Genomic DNA, 20723 nt, shown 5'->3' with positions numbered 1-20723 from the left:
GAAAGTTACGCTTAAACAGACACACACACACACACACACACACACACACACACACACAGAAGTTACATCAGCACACATATATTCAGAGAAAAAACAACTACAAGCAAAATGTCAGATACTTACAACACTTAACGAATGAGACTCTCTTTCTCATTGAATCCATATTCTCCCATTTGCAGAAGTGTAACATATTCTAAAATAATGTTTTCCATGATAACTAGGCGATAGGGCTTAGCAAAATTTATGAAAACATCAATTTTCTGCAGTCATTATTCTCTTTTATCAGTGGTTTAATGGATGATTTGAGAGTACTGACAGATGCTTTAGTGTTCATAACGTGTAGTATACTCTCGTTGTCATCAGATATGGCATCAAATATCATAACCATATTTATTTTTTAGCAGTACCTGTGGATACAGCATGAGCGATAATGATAAAACGTTCATAGATCTCACTATATTTTCTACACCCAAAGCCGAGAATTATAATTTTACATTTTGTGTTTTAATGTTGTGTAGACTTCTGCAAATGTTTTTAATCAAATAACAGCTTGGAAAGCGTTTTCCCAACCACATACAGGGTGTTTCAAAAATGACCGGTATATTTGAAACGGCAATAAAAACTAAACGAGCAGCGATAGAAATACACCGTATGTTGCAATATGCTTGGGACAACAGTACATTTTCAGGCGGACAAACTTTCGAAATTACAGTAGTTACAATTTTCAACAACAGATGGCGCTGCAAGTGATGTGAAAGATACAGAAGACAATGCAGTCTGTGGGTGCGCCATTCTGTACGTCGTCTTTCTGCTGTAAGCGTGTGCTGTTCACAACGTGCAAGTGTGCTGTGGACAACATGGTTTATTCCTTAAAACAGAGGATTTTTCTGGTGTTGGAATTCCACCGCCTAGAACACAGTGTTGTTGCAACAAGACGAAGTTTTCAACGGAGGTTTAATGTAACCAAAGGACCGAAAAGCGATACAATAAAGGATCTGTTTGAAAAATTTCAACGGACTGGGAACGTGACGGATGAACATGCTGGAAAGGTAGGGCGACCGCGTACGGCAACCACAGAGGGCAACACGCAGCTAGTGCAGCAGGTGATCCAACAGCGGCCTCGGGTTTCCGTTCGCCATGTTGCAGCTGCGGTCCAAATGACGCCAACGTCCACGTATCGTCTCATGCGCCAGAGTTTACACCTCTATCCATACAAAATTCAAACGCGGCAACCCCTCAGCGCCGCTACCAATGCTGCACGAGAGACATTCGCTGACGGTATAGTGCACAGGATTGATGATGGCGATATGCATGTGGGCAGCATTTGGTTTACTGACGAAGCTTATTTTTACCTGGACGGCTTCGTCAATAAACAGAACTGGCACATATGGGGAACAGAAAAGCCCCATGTTGCAGTCCCATCGTCCCTGCATCCTCAAAAAGTACTGGTCTGGGCCGCCATTTCTTCCAAAGGAATTATTGGCCCATTTTTCAGATCCGAAACGATTACTGCATCACGCTATCTGGACATTCTTCATGAATTTGTGGCGGTACAAACTGCCTTACACGACACTGCGAACACCTCGTGGTTTATGCAAGATGGTGCCCGGCCACATCGCATGGCCGACGTCTTTAATTTCCTGAATGATTGTTTCGATGATCGTGTGATTGCTTTGGGCTATCCGAAACATACAGGAGGTGGCGTGGATTGGCCTCCATATTCGCCAGACATGAACCCCTGTGACTTCTTTATGTGGGGACACTTGAAAGGCCAGGTGTACCGCCAGAATCCAGAAACAATTGAACAGCTGAAGCAGTACATCTCATCTGCATGTGAAGCCATTCCGCCAGACACGTTGTCAAAGGTTTCGGGTAATTTCATTCAGAGACTACGCCATATTATTGCTACGCATGGTGGATATGTGGAAAATATCGTACTATAGAGCTTCCCAGACCGCAGCGCCAATTGTAACTACTGTAATTTCGAAATTTTGTCTGCCTGAAAATGTACTGTTGTCCCAAGCATATTGCAACAAACGGTGTATTTCTATCGCTGCTCGTTTTTAGTTTGTATTGCCGTTTCAAATATACCGGTCATTTTTGAAACACCCTGTAAGAACTCTTAATGGATGGACATGTCTGAACAATTCCACCCTTCATGCAGGCACAACAAAAAAGCCATCATGTTAGTATTAGTGATGGTGATGAAGATGATGATGATGATGATGATGATGATGATGATGACCACAGATAGAATTTTTATGTCTACATGTGTGTAACTCAGAAACGTTGTCTTATTCACAGGTGACGCAAAGCTATCACAATTACCAAAAGAAATCTAATGTTGCTTATTTCAACATACAGTTTGCACAGCAGTGACAGTAAATGCATTGGTGTGGGAATGTTGTCAGTGCTGCTCACAGAAATGCTCGCTATATTGGTACCAAAGTGATATTATCCTCAATGGAGTTGATTCATCTACTTGACATTTCAGTATGAATTACTCCCCTGTCCAGATGAAATACTCCGACTCCCTCACTGATATTAGATGAACATATTATCTCAGAAAGGGGAAACCCCACCCCCCTCCCCCCATGAATGGTTAAATATTATTGTAGGAGGAGGGAGTGGATCCATTGGCAAACGTTTAAAAATTTGATGTATGTAAGCTGCATAATACTATGTGCTCTTGATAAATAATGTCTCAGCTGCTTATGGCTACATGTTATACAAGAAAATTTGGACCAATATGGTGGAGGTATCAAGCCAAACTCTACCACAGTTAGAATCAATTGCCCGCATCTCGTGGTCGTGCGGTAGCGTTCTCGCTTCATCCGCCCGGGTTCCCGGATTCGATTCCCGGCGGGGTCAGGGATTTTCTCTGCCTCGTGAAGGCTGGGTGTTGTGTGATGTCCTTAGGTTAGTTAGGTTTAAGTAGTTCTAAGTTCTAGGGGGCTGATGACCTAAGATGTTAAGTCCCATAGTGCTCAGAGCCATTTGAACCAATTTTTTTTTTTAGAATCAATTGTCTTTCAGCAATATGATGCATACCAACCAATAATATGTGATAATATGTGTAATGCAGCTAAGCCATATGTAGTCACAGAACTGTATTCTTATTTCAGCATGTCCTACATCCAGCTGTATGTAAGATTCTATAAATTACAAAGTGTATGAGCCACATTCATGTTTTCTCTTCATAATTCATTGTATGCTAATACAAAGAAAAAGTCAGAACCATAGCTAGGAGGGCAAAACATCCTTATCATAAGGACTTCATAGTAACTGATTGGTCCTGTAATACTTCTGAAAATTGGAAGAAGAATTTAACACTCCTGCCTGACAATATGTGACTGATAATTATTGGTCCACCAGATTATGGTACGATGAATGCTGTTATGCCACTGCTAACACAGCCAGTTGTTTCGGTACCATGTACAGCGTGTGCAGGCACTATCAGCAGCTGATTGGCCTCCATGGGTACACTTCTGCAAATGGTTCATCCAACAATGGCTCTAGTTGCGAAGGCCCTGTTAAAGTGGATAAAGAAGAGAGTGCGCCAGCCAAGTCTCTAGCTTTTCTTCCCTTCGTTGGTAATATCTCTTTTAAAATAGCAAGGATTCTAAATACTTTTCATGTGAAAGTTGTTTTTCGTCCGCCTTCTAAGATTTCAGATTTGCTGGGTTCGGTGAAGGATGATCTGTTGCTGCGGAAGGCGGGAATTTACAAAATACCGTGTCAATGCAGTATGGCCTATATAGGACAGACAACACGTACTGCAACCCAGTAAATCTGCAGTTGCGGAACATTGTGTTTCTAACGGACATTCAATGGAGTACGACAAAACTTCGATTTTGGCCACAGCAACAACTTTTTGGGACTCCATTATTAAAGAATCCGTTGAAATACGCAGTGCTGGAAATTTAATGAACCGGGACAGTGGTTACCAATTGAATAATGCATGGAATCTCGTCATCACAGAAATTTTCTCGAGACGACGACGCCAGAAGACATCGATACCTGCGGCCAGTGACAATACCGACGGCACATGAGTTTCGCAGTTCCACCAGCGAGGGCGCTGTTGCTGGTCGGTGTGGTTCTTCTGTCTCCGCGACTGCAACGCATGCGCGGCAGTACTATCAGCGCACTATATAAGACGGAACGGAGAACGTCTTCGTCAGTCCTCGTTCGGCTCACCTGAAGATGGCTGGCAGTTGTCCAGCCGAAATATCGTGCGAAGAAGTTTACGACGACTGGCTGCAAGCCCGAAATCTATTTAAGAGGAACTGCTCGTGAAAAATGACCAAATATTTGAAAAAATATTTCTGTACTGTAGGAAAGAGCATTTCATACAAATTACAAATATGTATAGTTTATGGACATTTTCAGATTCTTTTTCTCCTTAAATTTAGTTGAAACATAATTTTGCACATGCTTATGCACCTCTGTCCTTTTAAAATGCGTCAGAATATGTAATGTATTATTCTTTCCCTTACTTTCCTTAGCTTTTACATAGGGTTTGTAAAGACAAGTGTATCCTAGATGGCTTTGACTTGCTACTGGCATCTCAGTACAAGCGTATCTAGAAGGCTGTGGCTTATCTGTGATCGCAGATCTTATAATTGTTCTTTTCTTGCCTTTTGAATTTGAAACATGTGTGAATTTGAAACATGTCTGATTTATAGTTACTGCTGTGTTGTTCTATTTCAGTGTACTTACTTTCTGTGTTAGAAAAAGAATAAAGAAAATAAACAAATTTAACACCAACCAGAGGGTTCAAGGCAACTAGCTAAATGCAACAGTGCAACAGTGAGTAAGACATATCATTTGGGTGAACGGTAACTTTCAAGCATTGGGTGTACAGGCATGCAACATACTTACAAGTATTTTTTCCTGTTATAGAGGCAATTAATTGTAAATGGAGGGATCTGCTAAACACATATCCTCTTAGGAGATATGTCCATGGTCTCTCACAGAACCTCAACGATGGCATCACCTGCTATATAGGGGAGCGAATACCAAAAAGCGTATTTGTTGGGCTGATAGTGTAGAAAATAGGTGTAATGGGTACAGTAACAACTTTCATTAATGGTACAATTCTTAGTATTCATGTGTGAAAAAATTACCTACCTAGAATGGAACATACAAGTTTTGGCTGTATGAAAAGGAAGCAGAGACATCTGCAAATGCTGTTACCAAGGAGGCTATGGTAAATAAAAGAATGAAGAGAGAAAGAGTGGAGGCTAAAGAAGCAGGTGACCCACAGGAATAAGCAGCTTGAATGTTCTAAAACTGAAAATGACAAACTAATATGTCCACAAATATTCTTTTCCAATTTAGTAAAAACATGAGTTTTTATAATTCAGGTACACTTTTCTCCTAGATGACTGAAGCTGAAATCACTAAAATGTCATACATAGTTAGATTGACCTTGCCTACTATTTTCAGAAAATTCTAAAATGTGATATGCTGTATGTGATTACTGATATTAATTTTCAAATACATTTCTCGTAGTAAAATAATCATTTTTTTTCACAGATTAGCATCAGAAGAGGAAACTGGAGGCGTAACAGACTTCGCCGAATGTTGTCTGTAGCCTGATTGTTCTTCTAAGTTGTGCAGTCAGCGCTACTAAAGACACTGGTACCTCGTTTAAAAGTTGTACTGTTTTTTTAGCCTTTTCTATATATTGTTGTCAACATCACAATATAGTGGGAATGTAACTCATTTTGTGAGCTATCCTTCTAATAATAATGCTAATTGTTTCTACAAATTTTGAGCTACTTCCACTTTATAGATCAGTAATACTGTGTGAGGGGGAAGGAGGGGAGGAAGGAATGTTGGATAGGCAGCTTGTTCAGGGACGGGTCATCTTAATCGCCTTTTTAAAATAATCTTTAAAAGGGTGTGTTTTACATTCAAATGTCAATATACTTAAAGTGCAAATAAGAACATTAACGAAAACAGTTGAATTTCGACAGAAAGTGGAACTGGGCCAATATTAGCTTCCTCAAGGAGTCGAGTTTTGTACAAGGATCCATAAAAACTCAGCTTAACCAGGCGGTGTAGTACCGGTTAACACAACTGATGTGGAGTGTTATATCGCACTGAATGCATATCTCAACACAAACAGATTCGCACAGTTTACAGGGTCTTACGTACAGCTGGCCCTGGATGTAATATAGTCGAGTCACCGGCCAACACCGTACACGTTACAATGTCTGTATAGACATCAGATCATCTCATGTTGAATATCGTGTACCATGACGGGCACCTTATCGACTTTTGAGGTGAATAAATCACAATACACCTAAACTTAAAGAAGATTAGGCGTAAGATAGGAAATTAGTACACATACACGTCAGTCCATCACTTCATAGCAGAGGAACAATGTGAAGACACAGAAAAATTATCAATTCCTTAATTCGGTAGACTGGAATCTGTGCAATGACATCACTTGGCATAAACTCTACATTAGGATACTATTACTAAATTGTACTAGAAGTGCTAAATAAGTGATGCCCCATTTTCTTTTTCTCGACGGATTTCGGTTGATTTGAAATTTGTTGTGGGAGATCGTGGAACATTTCCGCTTCAGTCCCTATAGTTTTATGACATCGGTGGCGCTATTCAGAGCGTTCAAAATGGCGTCTGTAACGGAGATGTGTTCTAAGCAGAGAGCTGTCATTGAGTTTCTTTTGGAGGAAAATCAATGCTTCGCAGATATTCGTAGGCACTTGCAGAATATCTACAGAGACCTGGCAGTGAATAAAAGCACCGCGAGTCGTTGGGCGATCGTGTGTCACCATCGCGACTAGGTCGCACAAGCCTTTCTGATTCTCGTGCGCCGGCAGGCCACACACAGCAAAGTTGTAACATGCACACACTGTCATTCGAGGTCATCAACAAATCACAATCAAGCACTTTGCTGCTCATCTGAACTTCTCTATTGGTATTAGTGACAACCTCGTGCGCAAGTTAGGGTACTCAGAGGTACGTGCCAGCTGGGTTCCTGGACACCTAACAAAAGAGCGTAAAGAGGAACAAAGGACCATCCGTGCGGCTCAAATGGCTCTGAGCACTGTGGGACTTAACATCTGACGTCATCAGTCCCCTGGAACTTAGAACTACTTAAACCTAACTAACCTAAGGGCATCACACTCATCCATGCCCGAGGCAGGATTCTAACCTGCGACCGTAGACGTCGCGCTGTTCCAGACTGAAGCGCCTAGAACCACTCGGCCACAATGGACGACCAACCGTGGGGAATGTTTTCGGCGTACAAGGCTTATTATGACAAATGTCTGTCGAACATCGTTACAGACGATGAAACATGGATTCATCAATTCGAAACGGAAACAAAATAGCAATACATGAAGTGGCACCACACCACCCCTCCTCTGAAGATGAAGTTCAAAGCTGTAACCTCAGCCAGTAAAGTCATTGCGACAGATATCTGGGACTCTGAAGGGGTCATTCTTTTTTATGTCCTCTCCTATGGTGCAGCGATTAACTCTAAAGTGTATTGTGCTATCCTCAGGAAACTGAAGAAACGACTTAAGCATATTTGACGCCACAAAAATTCGAAAGAACTTCTTCTTCTCCATGGCAATGCAAAGCCTCATACATTTCTGCAGACCCAACAGCAACTCAAAAAACTTCATTAGACTGTTCTTTCTCATCCACCTTACAGTTTGGATCTCGCACCTTCTGACTTCCATCTGTTTAGCCCAATGAATGATGCTCTCCATGGGAAGCAGAACATGGATGATGGGGAGGATACTGATGCACCAAGACATCGCCTCTAACGTCGACCAGTGGAGCGGTACAATGCGGGCATAAAGGCCCTTCCCCGTAAGGTGGTGTAAGTCTGTCATATTGAACAGAGATTATGTTGAAAAATAAGGTTTTGTAATCAAAAGAGTGGGGAATAGGATCGTGTACTGGAATCCTGAATAAAGCCAACCTGCATTTAGAAAAAAATAGTACTGCGCTACCTGTTGAGAGCCTCTGACATAAAATAAATATTTTTCAGTCAAATCTCATGCTTCAGCAACGTTTAATATAAATGATGATATTAAGAATCTTATCCAGTACAATGATGCTTTAAAAATTCTAAACAACAGTTTCCAACACTTGAACTGAATTAACCCATCAGACATTTGTTTCCGAATTGGCCTTTGGCTTGAATGGTTCAGAAAATGCACGATGATTCATAGACAAAGCTGGAGCCATAACGGTACTGGAGTACAGATGTTCTTGCTTCTGTATGCCTCTCAAGATGACTATAGGTTACTCTGAAGACATGAAGCGTATTATGAAAGCAAAGCAGAAATTTAATATGGTTTAAAGTGCAGTAGGTAATTACACATACTATGCATCAGAGGTGCTGAAGAAAAGAAGATTATTATTTTTAAAATAATTTAAAAATTCACCATGTCTCTGTACTCGACGAGAAATTCTTAAAACTTCTAAAAGTATTGAATGCTGGTATTCATCGGTCCTTAACTTCCTCTTAACGAGAGGTGTTTGTGTACCCTCTGGTACTGACTGCATCCAAGCAAGTGTGCCTGTTAAAATTTCTGTTCAGTTACAAATGATTCATTATACTTGCATTTCAGACAGATAGAAAAAAGAACCTGAACAAGTGTACAAGCACATTTGACAATTGTAATTTAACTTACGCTGCAGCTTACCATAATTCAAAATTCTATCTGTATGATGATTTATAAGTGAGCTGAAATAATAACATTTACAGCTTCCTCTTCGATAAGTACAGAAGATTTCACCTTCATTAGAATGAAGGTGTTAAAGTAGAAGATGGATGCATCAGCATCCCACGTAAATGTAAGAATTTTGCACAAATTGCGGTGGCAGATTGCTAAAAACAAAATGACAGTATTAAGTCAAGTCCAATTGATCGAAAAACTGAATTCGAATCTTTAGCATATTTCCTATTGAACTCTGCAGAGTGTGTTCTAGTACTACATGACTGTGTGACTAATTACTCTCTGTTCATGTGTTTGTGCAAAGAGCTGTATAAATGAGTATGCACTGCCTAACATTTAAAGCATTTCATAGGGGCTCCTCAAAGTCCAGACATCGTTATAGGCTCAAGGTTTCTACAGTGAATGTGAGCAATTTATCATGATAACCTGTCATAAATTTAAAGTGTGGCAAAAAGACAAAAACCTACACTATGGAAACAAATAATTATCTTGGAATACACTGAAATTAACCGAAGACAAGTTACAAGATTTGATGACATCATTTCAAACTTTTGATGACATACGCAAATACATTTATGTAAAAGGTTGTGAAAATGTTTAGTGGATATCTGACATTTACATGTAAACCGTAATCCAGAACATCGAATCATACGAGTTCCCGTCTCTGTAGCAGGTCAAGCAGAAGTGCGAGGAAGATAACAATGTTTCAGACCCTTCTATGTGTGATTCAGATAATGTAAAATTACTGTTAAGTTGAAAAATGATTTTTTTAAATTACGTATATTACACTCCTGGAAATGGAAAAAAGAACACATTGACACCGGTGTGTCAGACCCACCATACTTGCTCCGGACACTGCGAGAGGGCTGTACAAGCAATGATCACACGCACGGCACACCGGACACACCAGGAACCGCGGTGTTGGCCGTCGAATGGCGCTAGCTGCGCAGCATTTGTGCACCGCCACCGTCAGTGTCAGCCAGTTTGCCGTGGCATACGGAGCTCCATCGCAGTCTTTAACACTGGTAGCATGCCGCGACAGCGTGGACGTGAACCGTATGTGCAGTTGACGGACTTTGAGCGAGGGCGTATAGTGGGCATGCGGGAGGCCGGGTGGACGTACCGCCGAATTGCTCAACACTTGGGGCGTGAGGTCTCCACAGTACATCGATGTTGTCGCCAGTGGTCGGCGGAAGGTGCACGTGCCCGTCGTCCTGGGACCGGACCGCAGCGACGCACGAATGCACGCCAAGACCGTAGGATCCTACGCAGTGCCGTAGGGGAACGCACCGCCACTTCCCAGCAAATTAGGGACACTGTTGCTCCTGGGGTATCGGCGAGGACCATTCTCAACCGTCTCCATGAAGCTGGGCTACGGTCCCGCACACTGTTAGGCCGTCTTACGCTCACGCCCCAACATCGTGCAGCCCGCCTCCAGTGGTGTCGCGACAGGCGTGAATGGAGGAACGAATGGAGACGTGTCGTCTTCAGCGATGAGAGTCGCTTCTGCCTTGGTGCCAATGATGGTAGTATGCGTGTTTGGCGCCGTGCAGGTGAGCGCCACAATCAGGACTGCATACGACCGAGGCACACAGGGCCAACACCCGGCATCATGGTGTGGGGAGCGATCTCCTACACTGGCCGTGCACCTCTGGTGATCATCGAGGGGACACTGAATAGTGCACGGTACATCCAAACCGTCATCGAACCCATCGTTCTACCATTCCTAGACCGGCAAGGGAACTTGCTGTTCCAACAGGACAATGCACGTCCGCATGTATCCCGTGCCACCCAACGTGCTCTAGAAGGTATATGTCAACTACCCTGGCCAGCGAGATCTCCGGATCTGTCCCCCATTGAGCATGTTTGGGACTGAATGAAGCGTCGTCTCACGCGGTCTGCACGTCCAGCACGAACGCTGGTCCAACTGAGGCGCCAGGTGGAAATGGCATGGCAAGCCGTTCCACAGGACTACATCCAGCATCTCTACGATCGTCTCCATGGGAGAATAGCAGCCTGCATTGCTGCGAAAGGTGGATATACACTGTACTAGTGCCGACATTGTGCATGCTCTGTTGCCTGTGTCTATGTGCCTGTGGTTCTGTCAGTGTGATCATGTGATGTATCTGACCCCAGGAATGTGTCAATAAAGTTTCCCCTTCCTGGGACAATGAATTCACGGTGTTCTTATTTCAATTTCCAGGAGTGTATTATTGACACTTTCCCAGTTCATCATCTGTGTGTGTGTGTGTGTGTGTGTGTGTGTGAGTGTGTGTGTGTGTGTGAGAGAGAGAGAGAGAGAGAGAGAGAGAGAGAGAGTGTGTGTGTGTGTGTGTGTGTGTGTGTGTGTGTGTGTGTGTGAATGGCATACCCCTCCTTATCTTGTCAGTTTGAACAAGCTTCCCTGCACCTACAAGTAAAGTCTTTTTAATAAGAACCAGCATATATGACAAGAAATTATTTTTTCATTTATGGTAAGTATAAATATTTTTGAATTATTTTTTGAAATGAAATTTAATCTAGATATAGTGTTCATGACATTCATCCACTGCAGGCGACAAAATTTTGCACAGATTTTTGATGTTTTGGAAGCGACTATTATTACATGCTTGACACGATAGACAGACTCCCACTCAATTATTTTCTGAACTGAGCCATATTTTACATAAGAAGACTGCCCTTCCTTAAAATGTGTATTAATGTCCTATATGTATAAACCTAAAGATTTGTGTCTTTCAGCCTTTTAATGTGACCCTGTTCATTTATAGTGTATGGAGCACATGTATCTCTGTACATTGGAGGTGCCATTGTGATTTGATTTAACTCCTTTTATAATAGTTGCAGTCGTATAGATTTATGAGCAGTAGAACTGCTTTGACTCATTTTTCTGTAAATCTACGTGCAATGTAATCGCTATTGTAATTGGGCTTGGAATTCAAGGTACGATTTGTAAATAAGGACAATGAAGTATAATATTATTTTTGTTTTGTTTTTTGTTTTTCGTTCAGTTGGGATCGCAGCACAGTATGCGTCAGTGTCATACGTACTGAAAATGAATGCTTCTAAACTAGCTGCATTAAGGTAATATATTTCTTTAAATATTTATCACGAGAGGCCTGTTTTGACTTATTGGCAATATCAAGTGACGTCAAGCTGGGAGTGAAGACCACATTGCATCTATGGTAATTTTTTTCTGCTACAGAATGTAAAAATATATTTAAGTCATTTATTTTGACAGTTCAGTTTTGACTAGAATGCAAAGGACGCAGCTACTCGGGTAGCAGAGTCTTGACGGTAGTTTCACATCCTCTGATGAATATTCGCCAGTTGAAAAGCAGAGAGTGAAATCAGACCGTGTTCAACGTAAAGACACTTCCACTGCCAACATTTTAAGAGTAAATTGTCGAAGTATTCATCATGAAGTTTATCAATTTACTGCCATTCAGTAAAGTTGCCATGCTCAAATTATCCTCGGGACGAAGACAGAGTAGAAACCCGAGGTAGAAACCTACAAAATATTTGGCGAGGCAGGGAATGTGTATCATAAAGACAGATTAGACACCATAGGAGGAGGATTGCTCATTGCAATTGAAAAAAAATTGTGTACATGGAGGTCGAAATTGAGTATAAGCTTGAAGTTATATGGACACTAGTATCAGGCCTTGGTGAACTCAGCATAATTATCAGATGCTTTCACTGGCCACTCGATTCCACTTTTCAAAGAAATTCTAAACCCAGTAGTGCAAAATCACTCAAATCATGCCATATTAATTGGAGGCGACTCCAGCCTTTCGAGTATAGACTGGAATGTCTATGGATTCAATGCAGGTGGTATGAACAGGCAGCCTTGTGAAGTAGTTTTGAACATCGTTTACCAAACCTGTCCTGAAAAGCTAGTCTGATAGCCTACGTGCAATGGAAATATTTTAGGCCTTGTATCTATAAACAGACGTGACCTCATCAGTGGTGTTAGTATAGAGACATTAGCCCTTACTGCGACGATCGTTACTAAACTGAACAAATCCATCAAGCAGACTGCCAATATAATTTTCTCATAAGAGCCACGACGATAAGATAGGGGAGATTAAGACTCATAGGGAGGCATACAGATGGCCGTTTTCCCTCACTCCACTGGAGAGTGGAACAGGAAAGGTGAAACGTCCCCTTGGAAAAATTATACAAGACTGTGCTTAATCTGACACACAATATTTTTAGCGCAACGCAATCTGACTTTCAATAATCCCTACAAAAGAATGGCCCCGACTAACATTAACCTATACCTTTCACAAATCACTTACCTCACAAAAATTTTCGTTACTCAAGCTACTGCAATACAGCGAGCGCCACTACTGCCAGCTAAATAAAAGATTCGAACTACTGATAGGCATAGTTAACAAATAAAAGATTTTGATAGAGAACGAACAATGTATTTACCTTACTAGTGTTCAAAAGTCGTAATGTATATATAAGTTCATGGCATCCCGTCTTACAAATTTCAAAACTCCGCCGTCTCTCTCCCCACATCCACCACTGCTGGCGGCTCACCTCCAACTGCGCAACGCTACGCGCTGTTAACATCCAGCTGCCCAACACTACAATGGCGAGTATTACAACAAAGCCAACCAGCCACAGACAGCACACAGCACAGCCAGTGATTTTCATACAGAGCGCTACGTGGCGTTAGCAATATAAAAACCTAAACAGCCTACTTACACATGTAGTGACTAGTAGTGGTACAAGAATCCTCCGCCATACATCGTACTGTGGCTTGCGGAATATATATGTTGACGTAGATGTGGATGAAGGCGAGGAGATTATTTTTCTAGAAAGAGCAGATAAGCAGCTGTTAGCATCCCACTTAGACAAAGACTGGAGCTATGGGGTATCGTCTCAGTTGTGCGACTGGATTCGTGATTTCCTGTCAGGAAGGTCGCAGTTTGTAGTAATAGACGGCAAATCATCGAGTAAAACTGAAGTGATATCAGGTGTTCCCCAGGGAAGCGTCCTGGGACCTCTGCTGTTCCTGATCTATATAAATGACCTGGGTGACAATCTGAGCAGTTCTCTTAGATTGTTCGCAGATGATGCTGTAATTTACCGTCTAGTAAGGTCATCCGAAGACCAGTATCAGTTGCAAAGCGATTTAGAAAAGATTGCTGTATGGTGTGTCAGGTGGCAGTTGACGCTAAATAAGGAAAAGTGTGTGATGATCCACATGAGTTCCAAAAGAAATCCGTTGGAATTCGATTACTCGATAAATAGTACAATTCTCAAGGCTGTCAATTCAACTAAGTACCTGGGTGTTAAAATTACGAACAACTTCAGTAGGAAGGACCACATAGATAATATTGTCGGGAAGGCGAGCAAAAGGTTGCGTTTCATTGGCAGGACACTTAGAAGATGCAACAAGTCCACTAAAGAGACAGCTTACACTACACTCGTTCGTCCTCTGTTAGAATATTGCTGCGCGGTGTGGGATCCTTACCAGGTGGGATTGACGGAGGACATCGAAAGGGTGCAAAAAAGGGCAGCTCGTTTTGTATTATCGCGTTATAGGGGAGAGAGTGTGGCAGATATGATACACGAGTTGGGATGGAAGTCATTACAGCATAGACGTTTTTCGTCGCGGCGAGACCTTTTTACGAAATTTCAGTCACCAACTTTCTCTTCCGAATGCGAAAATATTTTGTTGAGCCCAACCTACATAGGTAGGAATGATCATCAAAATAAAATAAGAGAAATCAGAGCTCGAACAGAAAGGTTTAGGTGTTCGTCTTTCCCGCTCGCTGTTCGGGAGTGGAATAGTAGAGAGATAGTATGATTGTGTTTCGATGAACCCTCTGCCAAGCACTTAAATGTGAATTGCAGAGTAGTCATGTAGATGTAGATGTAGATATTTAGTACCAGTATAATGGACGGAGAAGGATTATGAGCGACGTTTAAACTGGCTGTAAATCGCGTACTGGAGAGGTATGTGTCGAGTAAGTGGACTGAGGACGAAAATATCCAGTATGGTATGGGAATTAACAAAACCTGGAAAATGACTGGGTCGAAGGCTTCTATCTTGACACTCGTGAACAGTTTGGTGTGGCAATAGAAGACAGCAAAATGATAGGTGATATTTTAAAACACTCATTAAGGAAATCATTCACACAAGGGGAGAGTACAAACATACTGACCATCACACAGACTTCCTTAGGGCGAACATAGTAATAGTTATCCTGGGAATACAGAAGCAGCAGAAAAAGTCAGTCGCTAGGCACGGACTGAATCCAAGTCCGGTTTAGCATACAGTACTCCAAGGAAATTTCCCCTTACTGAGATTCCATTCATCACGAAACTCTCGTCAGTTCAAATACCGAAGTGACTGGATAGAAGTACGGGTGACTCATGTACATGCACTATGTGATCAAAAGTATCCGGACACCCCCAAAAATATACGCTTTTCATATTAGGTGCATTGTGCTGCCACCTACTGCCACGTACTCCATATCAGCGACATCATTAGTCATTAGACATCGTGAGAGAGCAGAATAGGGCGCTCAGCGGAACTCTCACACTTCGAACGTGTTCAGGTGATTGGGTGTCACTAGTGTCATACGTCTGTAGGCGAGATTTGCACACTCCTAAACATCCCTGTGTCCACTGTTTCCGATGTGATAGTGAAGTGGAAACGTGAAGTGACACGTACAGCACACAAGCGTACAGGCCGACCTCATCTGCTGTTTGACAGAGACCGCCAACAGATGAAGAGGGTCGTAATGTGTAATAGACAGACATTTACCCAGACCATCACCCAGGAATTCAAAACTGCATCAGGATCCACTGCAAGTACTATGGAAGTTAGGCGGGAGATGAGAAAACTTGGATTTCAAGGCTGAGCGGCTGTTCATAAGCCACACATCTCGCTCGTAAGTGCCAAACGACGCCTCGCTTGGTGTAAGGAGCGTAAACATTGGACGATTGAATAGTGGAAAAACGTCGTGTGGAGTGACGAATCACAGTACCCGATGGCAGACCGTAGGTATGACGAATGCCCGGTGAACATCATCTGCTATCGTGTGTAGTGCCAATAATAAAATTCGGAAACGGTGGTGTTATAGTGTGGTCGTGTTTTTCATGGAGGGGGCTTGCACCACTTGTTGTTTTGTGTGGCACTATTACAGCAAATTCCTACATTGTTGTTTTAATCGCCTTCTTGCTTACCACTGTTGAAGAGCAATTCGGGGATGGCGATTTTCAACATGATCGAGCACCTAGCACCAGTTCATAATGCACGGGCTGTGGCGGAGTGGTTACACGACAGTAACGTCCCTGTAATGGACTGGCCTGCACAGAGTACTGACCTGAATCCTACAGAACACGTCTGGGTTGTTTTGGAACGCCAACTTCGTGGCAGGCCTCACCAACCGACATGGATACCTCTCCTTAGTGCAGCGACCCGTGAAGAATGGGCATCCATTCCCCAAGAAACCGTCTAGCATATGATTGAACATATGCCTGCGAGAGAGGAAACTGTCATCAAGGCTAAGGGTGGGACAACACTATACTGAATTTCAGCTTTACCGATAGAGGGTCCCACGAACTTATAAGTCATTTTCAGCCAGATGTCCGGATACTTTTGACCACATAGTGTAAGAAGGGTAAAAGAACGGACCCGAAAAATTACAGACTAATATCGATTTGCTTCAGAACTCTTGAACATATTCTGAGTTCGAATATAATAAATGTTCTTGACACCAAAATGCTTCTGTCAACAAATCAACATGGATATAAAAAGCATCACTCAGCTGTTCTTTTCTCACACAATATCCTGTGAACCATGGATAAAGGGCCACAGGAAAATTCTATATTCATAGATTATTGGAAAGCATTTGACACGGTGTCCTATTGTAGACTGTTGATGAAGATTCGAGCATGTCTAACAGGTTCCCAGATATGTGAGTGGCTCAAAACATTTTTAAGCAATACAGCCCAGTACTAGGTCTTAGATAGTGAATGGTCATCAGAAACAAGTGTATCGTCAGGATAGCCCCAGGGGAATATGATAGTTCGGCTCTCATTCTCTGTGTGCGTCTGTTATCTGATGGACTGGGTGGTCGGGAGTCTGGGCTTGTTCCCTGATGATGCAGTAGAGTACAGGAAGAAGTCACCGTTGAGTGACTGTACGAGGCTACCAAATGACTTAAACAGTATTTCTGTTTGGCTTGATGAATGACAGCTTGCTCTGAATGTAGAAGAATATAATTGAACGCAGATGAGTGCGAAAAAATATCTTAACGTTCGAATACAGCATTAGTAGCGTCCTGATTGACACAATTGTGTCGAAAAAATATCTAGGTATATCGCTGCAAAGCGCTATGAAATGGAACAAACATGTAAGGACGATAGTAGGGAAGAGGATTCGTCGATTTAAGTTAATTGGCAGAATTTTAGCAAAGCGTAGCTCGTCTATAAAGAAGACCATAAACAAAGCACTTGTGCGACCTATTCTTGAATTTTTCTCGGGTGTTTGAGATCCCTAGCAGGTCAAATTAAAGGAAGACATCCAAATAATTCAGAGACGTACTAATAGATTTATTATTGGTAGGTCCAATCAATATATAAGTGTTACAGAGAATAGAAATGCATTGTGAACTCTTAGTGATGTTAATATCTACAAAAATTTTCAACCTTTATGATGAGTCGAATTTAATTGTGGCGTCACTCTAATCAGTTCTATCCCCAAAGTGAGACATCGCTAGAGGTTTATATAATTCAGTACATACCTTATAAATCCCCGACTTCGTCACTAGCTTGGCGAGGGAACTGTTTAACGTAAATCGGTGCTTTGGACGCAGGGGTAAGTCTCATAATCCGACGATTTCATCACAAGACAGTCAGCAGAACCCTCCGATAGGCAGAGATTGTTCATTGGCATGTCCGTATAAATCGTTTAGTTCTCCATTGAATTCAGGTATTCATGCAGGAAGACAGTTTCTTCATCATGAGTTGAAACTCCTGACGCATGGTTTCACTAATCCTCACATGTGTTGTATTTATAAATAATAGTGAGTGCAGGAAGTGCAGCACAATATTCCTGGTGAGTCCCTTCATAAATGAAATAAATTCCTTACTGCTCTTAGGTAGGACACTAACCTGGTTATTGCATAAACCAAAATCCGTCAAGTGCCCAACGAGGAAATGAGCATCATAGCTGCTCAAATTGTGAAAGAAAACAGGTATGTGTCGTGGTAGTTTATAATTCAGGTTGCCTATATTGTGTACTGCATCGCAGAACTAGTCAGTTAGAATACAATAATCCCGAGTGGTATTTCAGCTTCATTAGCTGATAGCAGCCAACACATGTTGCAGTCAACTGCTTTACCACACATTGTTTTATTTTCTTGCGAGTTGGTCATAGGAACGATAGTGCAATTTTAGAGAGCAATGATCTTGCAGAGTTTTCCCTGATGTACGATCAGAACTGATTATGACTCAAGACTTCTGAACACAAAACATGATACACTGCTGCATATGATATCGTCGTTCTATGGGGGTAGTATGTAAGGCAGTGGGAAGCCCATCACAGTGCGTCACAGTAGTGAGGTAGTACTATACGTCAGAACTTCCATCAAGGGGTAGACACTCCTGGTGGTGAATTGTCTTAAATTTTAAGAACTGAATTGCCTCAGGTGGCATATCTACAAGTACCGATTCCAGAGTAGAACAATGCTTCAGGTGCTTCGTTAATCACTTGCTTGCACAAAACAGCTTCAGGCACTCAGGGAAAATATGCCACGTACCACGATGTTTTCGCAGTTTGTGGGAAATTAGGAGAGTCATATTCTTAATTCGGCATTGGTGTTTTCTATGCCCTGATAGATCGACAGCAAATATGCACGTTTCTGGCGCTGACCGGTGAAATGGGAGGAACGAAGGGGTCCAACAACTTCATTCCCACCAGGCTTGCTTTCATCCAGACGTCTACATGAGTAAATATATGGCGATTCTGTCTCTTAATAACAGCGTAGTCACAAGCCCACGGATTCCATCCATCTGATATTGATTCATATGCCGAGGATGTATCTTAATATGTCTGTCAGAGGCCAGTAGTGACCACGAAAAGCAAAAGGTGTCATTATTTTGAACGTTAATAACGCTCTTTCTATTTGTTATATCCTCTGCAAGAGGATCCATTTAGTGGATCAATGCGAGTGAATGTCAAAATACAGGACTCTAGTAAGAACTTCCAGAATTCTCTTTGCTGTATTTGAGAGAATCAGGCCCGTGTGACACTTAAGGTGTACTTCTCAGATCTCTTAGAAATTGAGGCGCCAGTCAGTATCTCACCAATTTCACCGCACGTATGTATGATGATTCTCTTTTTCGACGTTGTACATACGTATTGGCTGATAGTAATCACAAGCATAGTAAGTTATTTTTATATGAACTGGTACTTACGTAATTAATCATCTGCATCTGTATGAGGCCATATGGATGGCATTTCATTTCCAAGTATTTGCAGCTCTGTTTGGACAAGGTGATTAAAGGCCACCTCAGCCCATATTCGTGCAAGGCTGCTGTGATTTTTGTTGTGCTAAGCCCTCCTCTTCCTCCTAATCATCATCTTCAAACATTGTGTTGTTAGAGAAAATTAACTCAGTATTTCTAAATGAGGACAACTGCATATAAGTATCAAGCATAAATGCCTACACGTCACATACACATACACACACAAACACACACACACACACACACACACACACACACACACACACACACACACACACACACACGCACTCACCGTACGAAAAAAATGTTAGAGGTGGAAAGTTAATATTATCAAAGGGGACATCTGTATGTGCTACAACTGGCCACTTCCCAAGTATCCCTTCTGCATAGGCGGGGTCAACTTTGTATTTTCAAATGCGAACCCCCAATTACATATTCAGATTCTCCGCCAAAAAATACTTATGGTTTACTCAAACCGTTGTTTTCCATTCCCTGCAGATGGCGATGTAATCGAAAAATATCAAGTGTACTTGTTTTTACAATTAAGAACCGAGGTATTTGATTGTACATTTCATTTACAATCTAAGTGTCAATCTTTGCCTTCTAGTGGTACATGTTTATGTTCGAAATTTACTTTAGTGTTGCAAATTTAATTTTACAGTACAGTATGGTTAACTGTTTCACTGTCCGGTTAGAAACTACTTTTAGAGTCATCCAGGAAAAATGACGTGGATGTAATTGTTTTCTGTTCCCACTGGGATACTTGATTTCAGTGAGTACCCTTGCTCTCACCATTGGGATGGTTGAGTTCGATGAGTATACATGGCAAGTGCGCCTGTCACTATCAATTCATGGACATTTTATGTTATTACAATGGTTGTGGTTTATATTCAGCCGGTAGCCGCGTAGCGGCCAGCGTGAGTTACTGCGTCTGAAAGGAAACACACCTTGATGGCGGAGTTCGAGGACTGCCACCGAAATCAAGCATTGCAATGGTTTGGGGACTCACCACAATCACATAGTTGCTCGTCAACACAAGCAACGACAAATCTGAACATCACGTTCGGCCGGGATGTGGTCTCGTAGCCAGTGATGTCATACGATCATTTCATTATCTTCGTTCAGTTTGAACAGCAAACTCCGGAAGTGAACCATAGAATTACAACGTAGTGTACATTCTAACGAAAAGTAACCGAAAGGGTATTTTGAACATTTAATGTAAGAAAAGGTTTCATACAGTACAGTTACGTTCAGTTTCTGTGTATTGCCCACAATTAATGTTATAATGTGGTTGTGTTGTTTCGGGAAGGAGACCAGACAGCGAGGTCATCGGTCTCATCGGGTTAGGGAAGGACGGGGAAGGAAGTCGGCCGTGCCCTTTCAAAGGAACCACCCCGGCATTTGCCTGGAGTGATTTAGAGAAATCACGGAAAACCTAAATCAGGATGGCCGGACGCGGGATTGAACCGTCGTCCTCCCGAATACTGTTATTATGAAGGA

This window comes from Schistocerca gregaria, chromosome X (assembly GCF_023897955.1).
Source record: "Schistocerca gregaria isolate iqSchGreg1 chromosome X, iqSchGreg1.2, whole genome shotgun sequence".
Taxonomy (NCBI): Eukaryota; Metazoa; Arthropoda; class Insecta; order Orthoptera; family Acrididae; genus Schistocerca; species Schistocerca gregaria.
Note: the sequence above shows the minus strand (reverse complement) of the source record.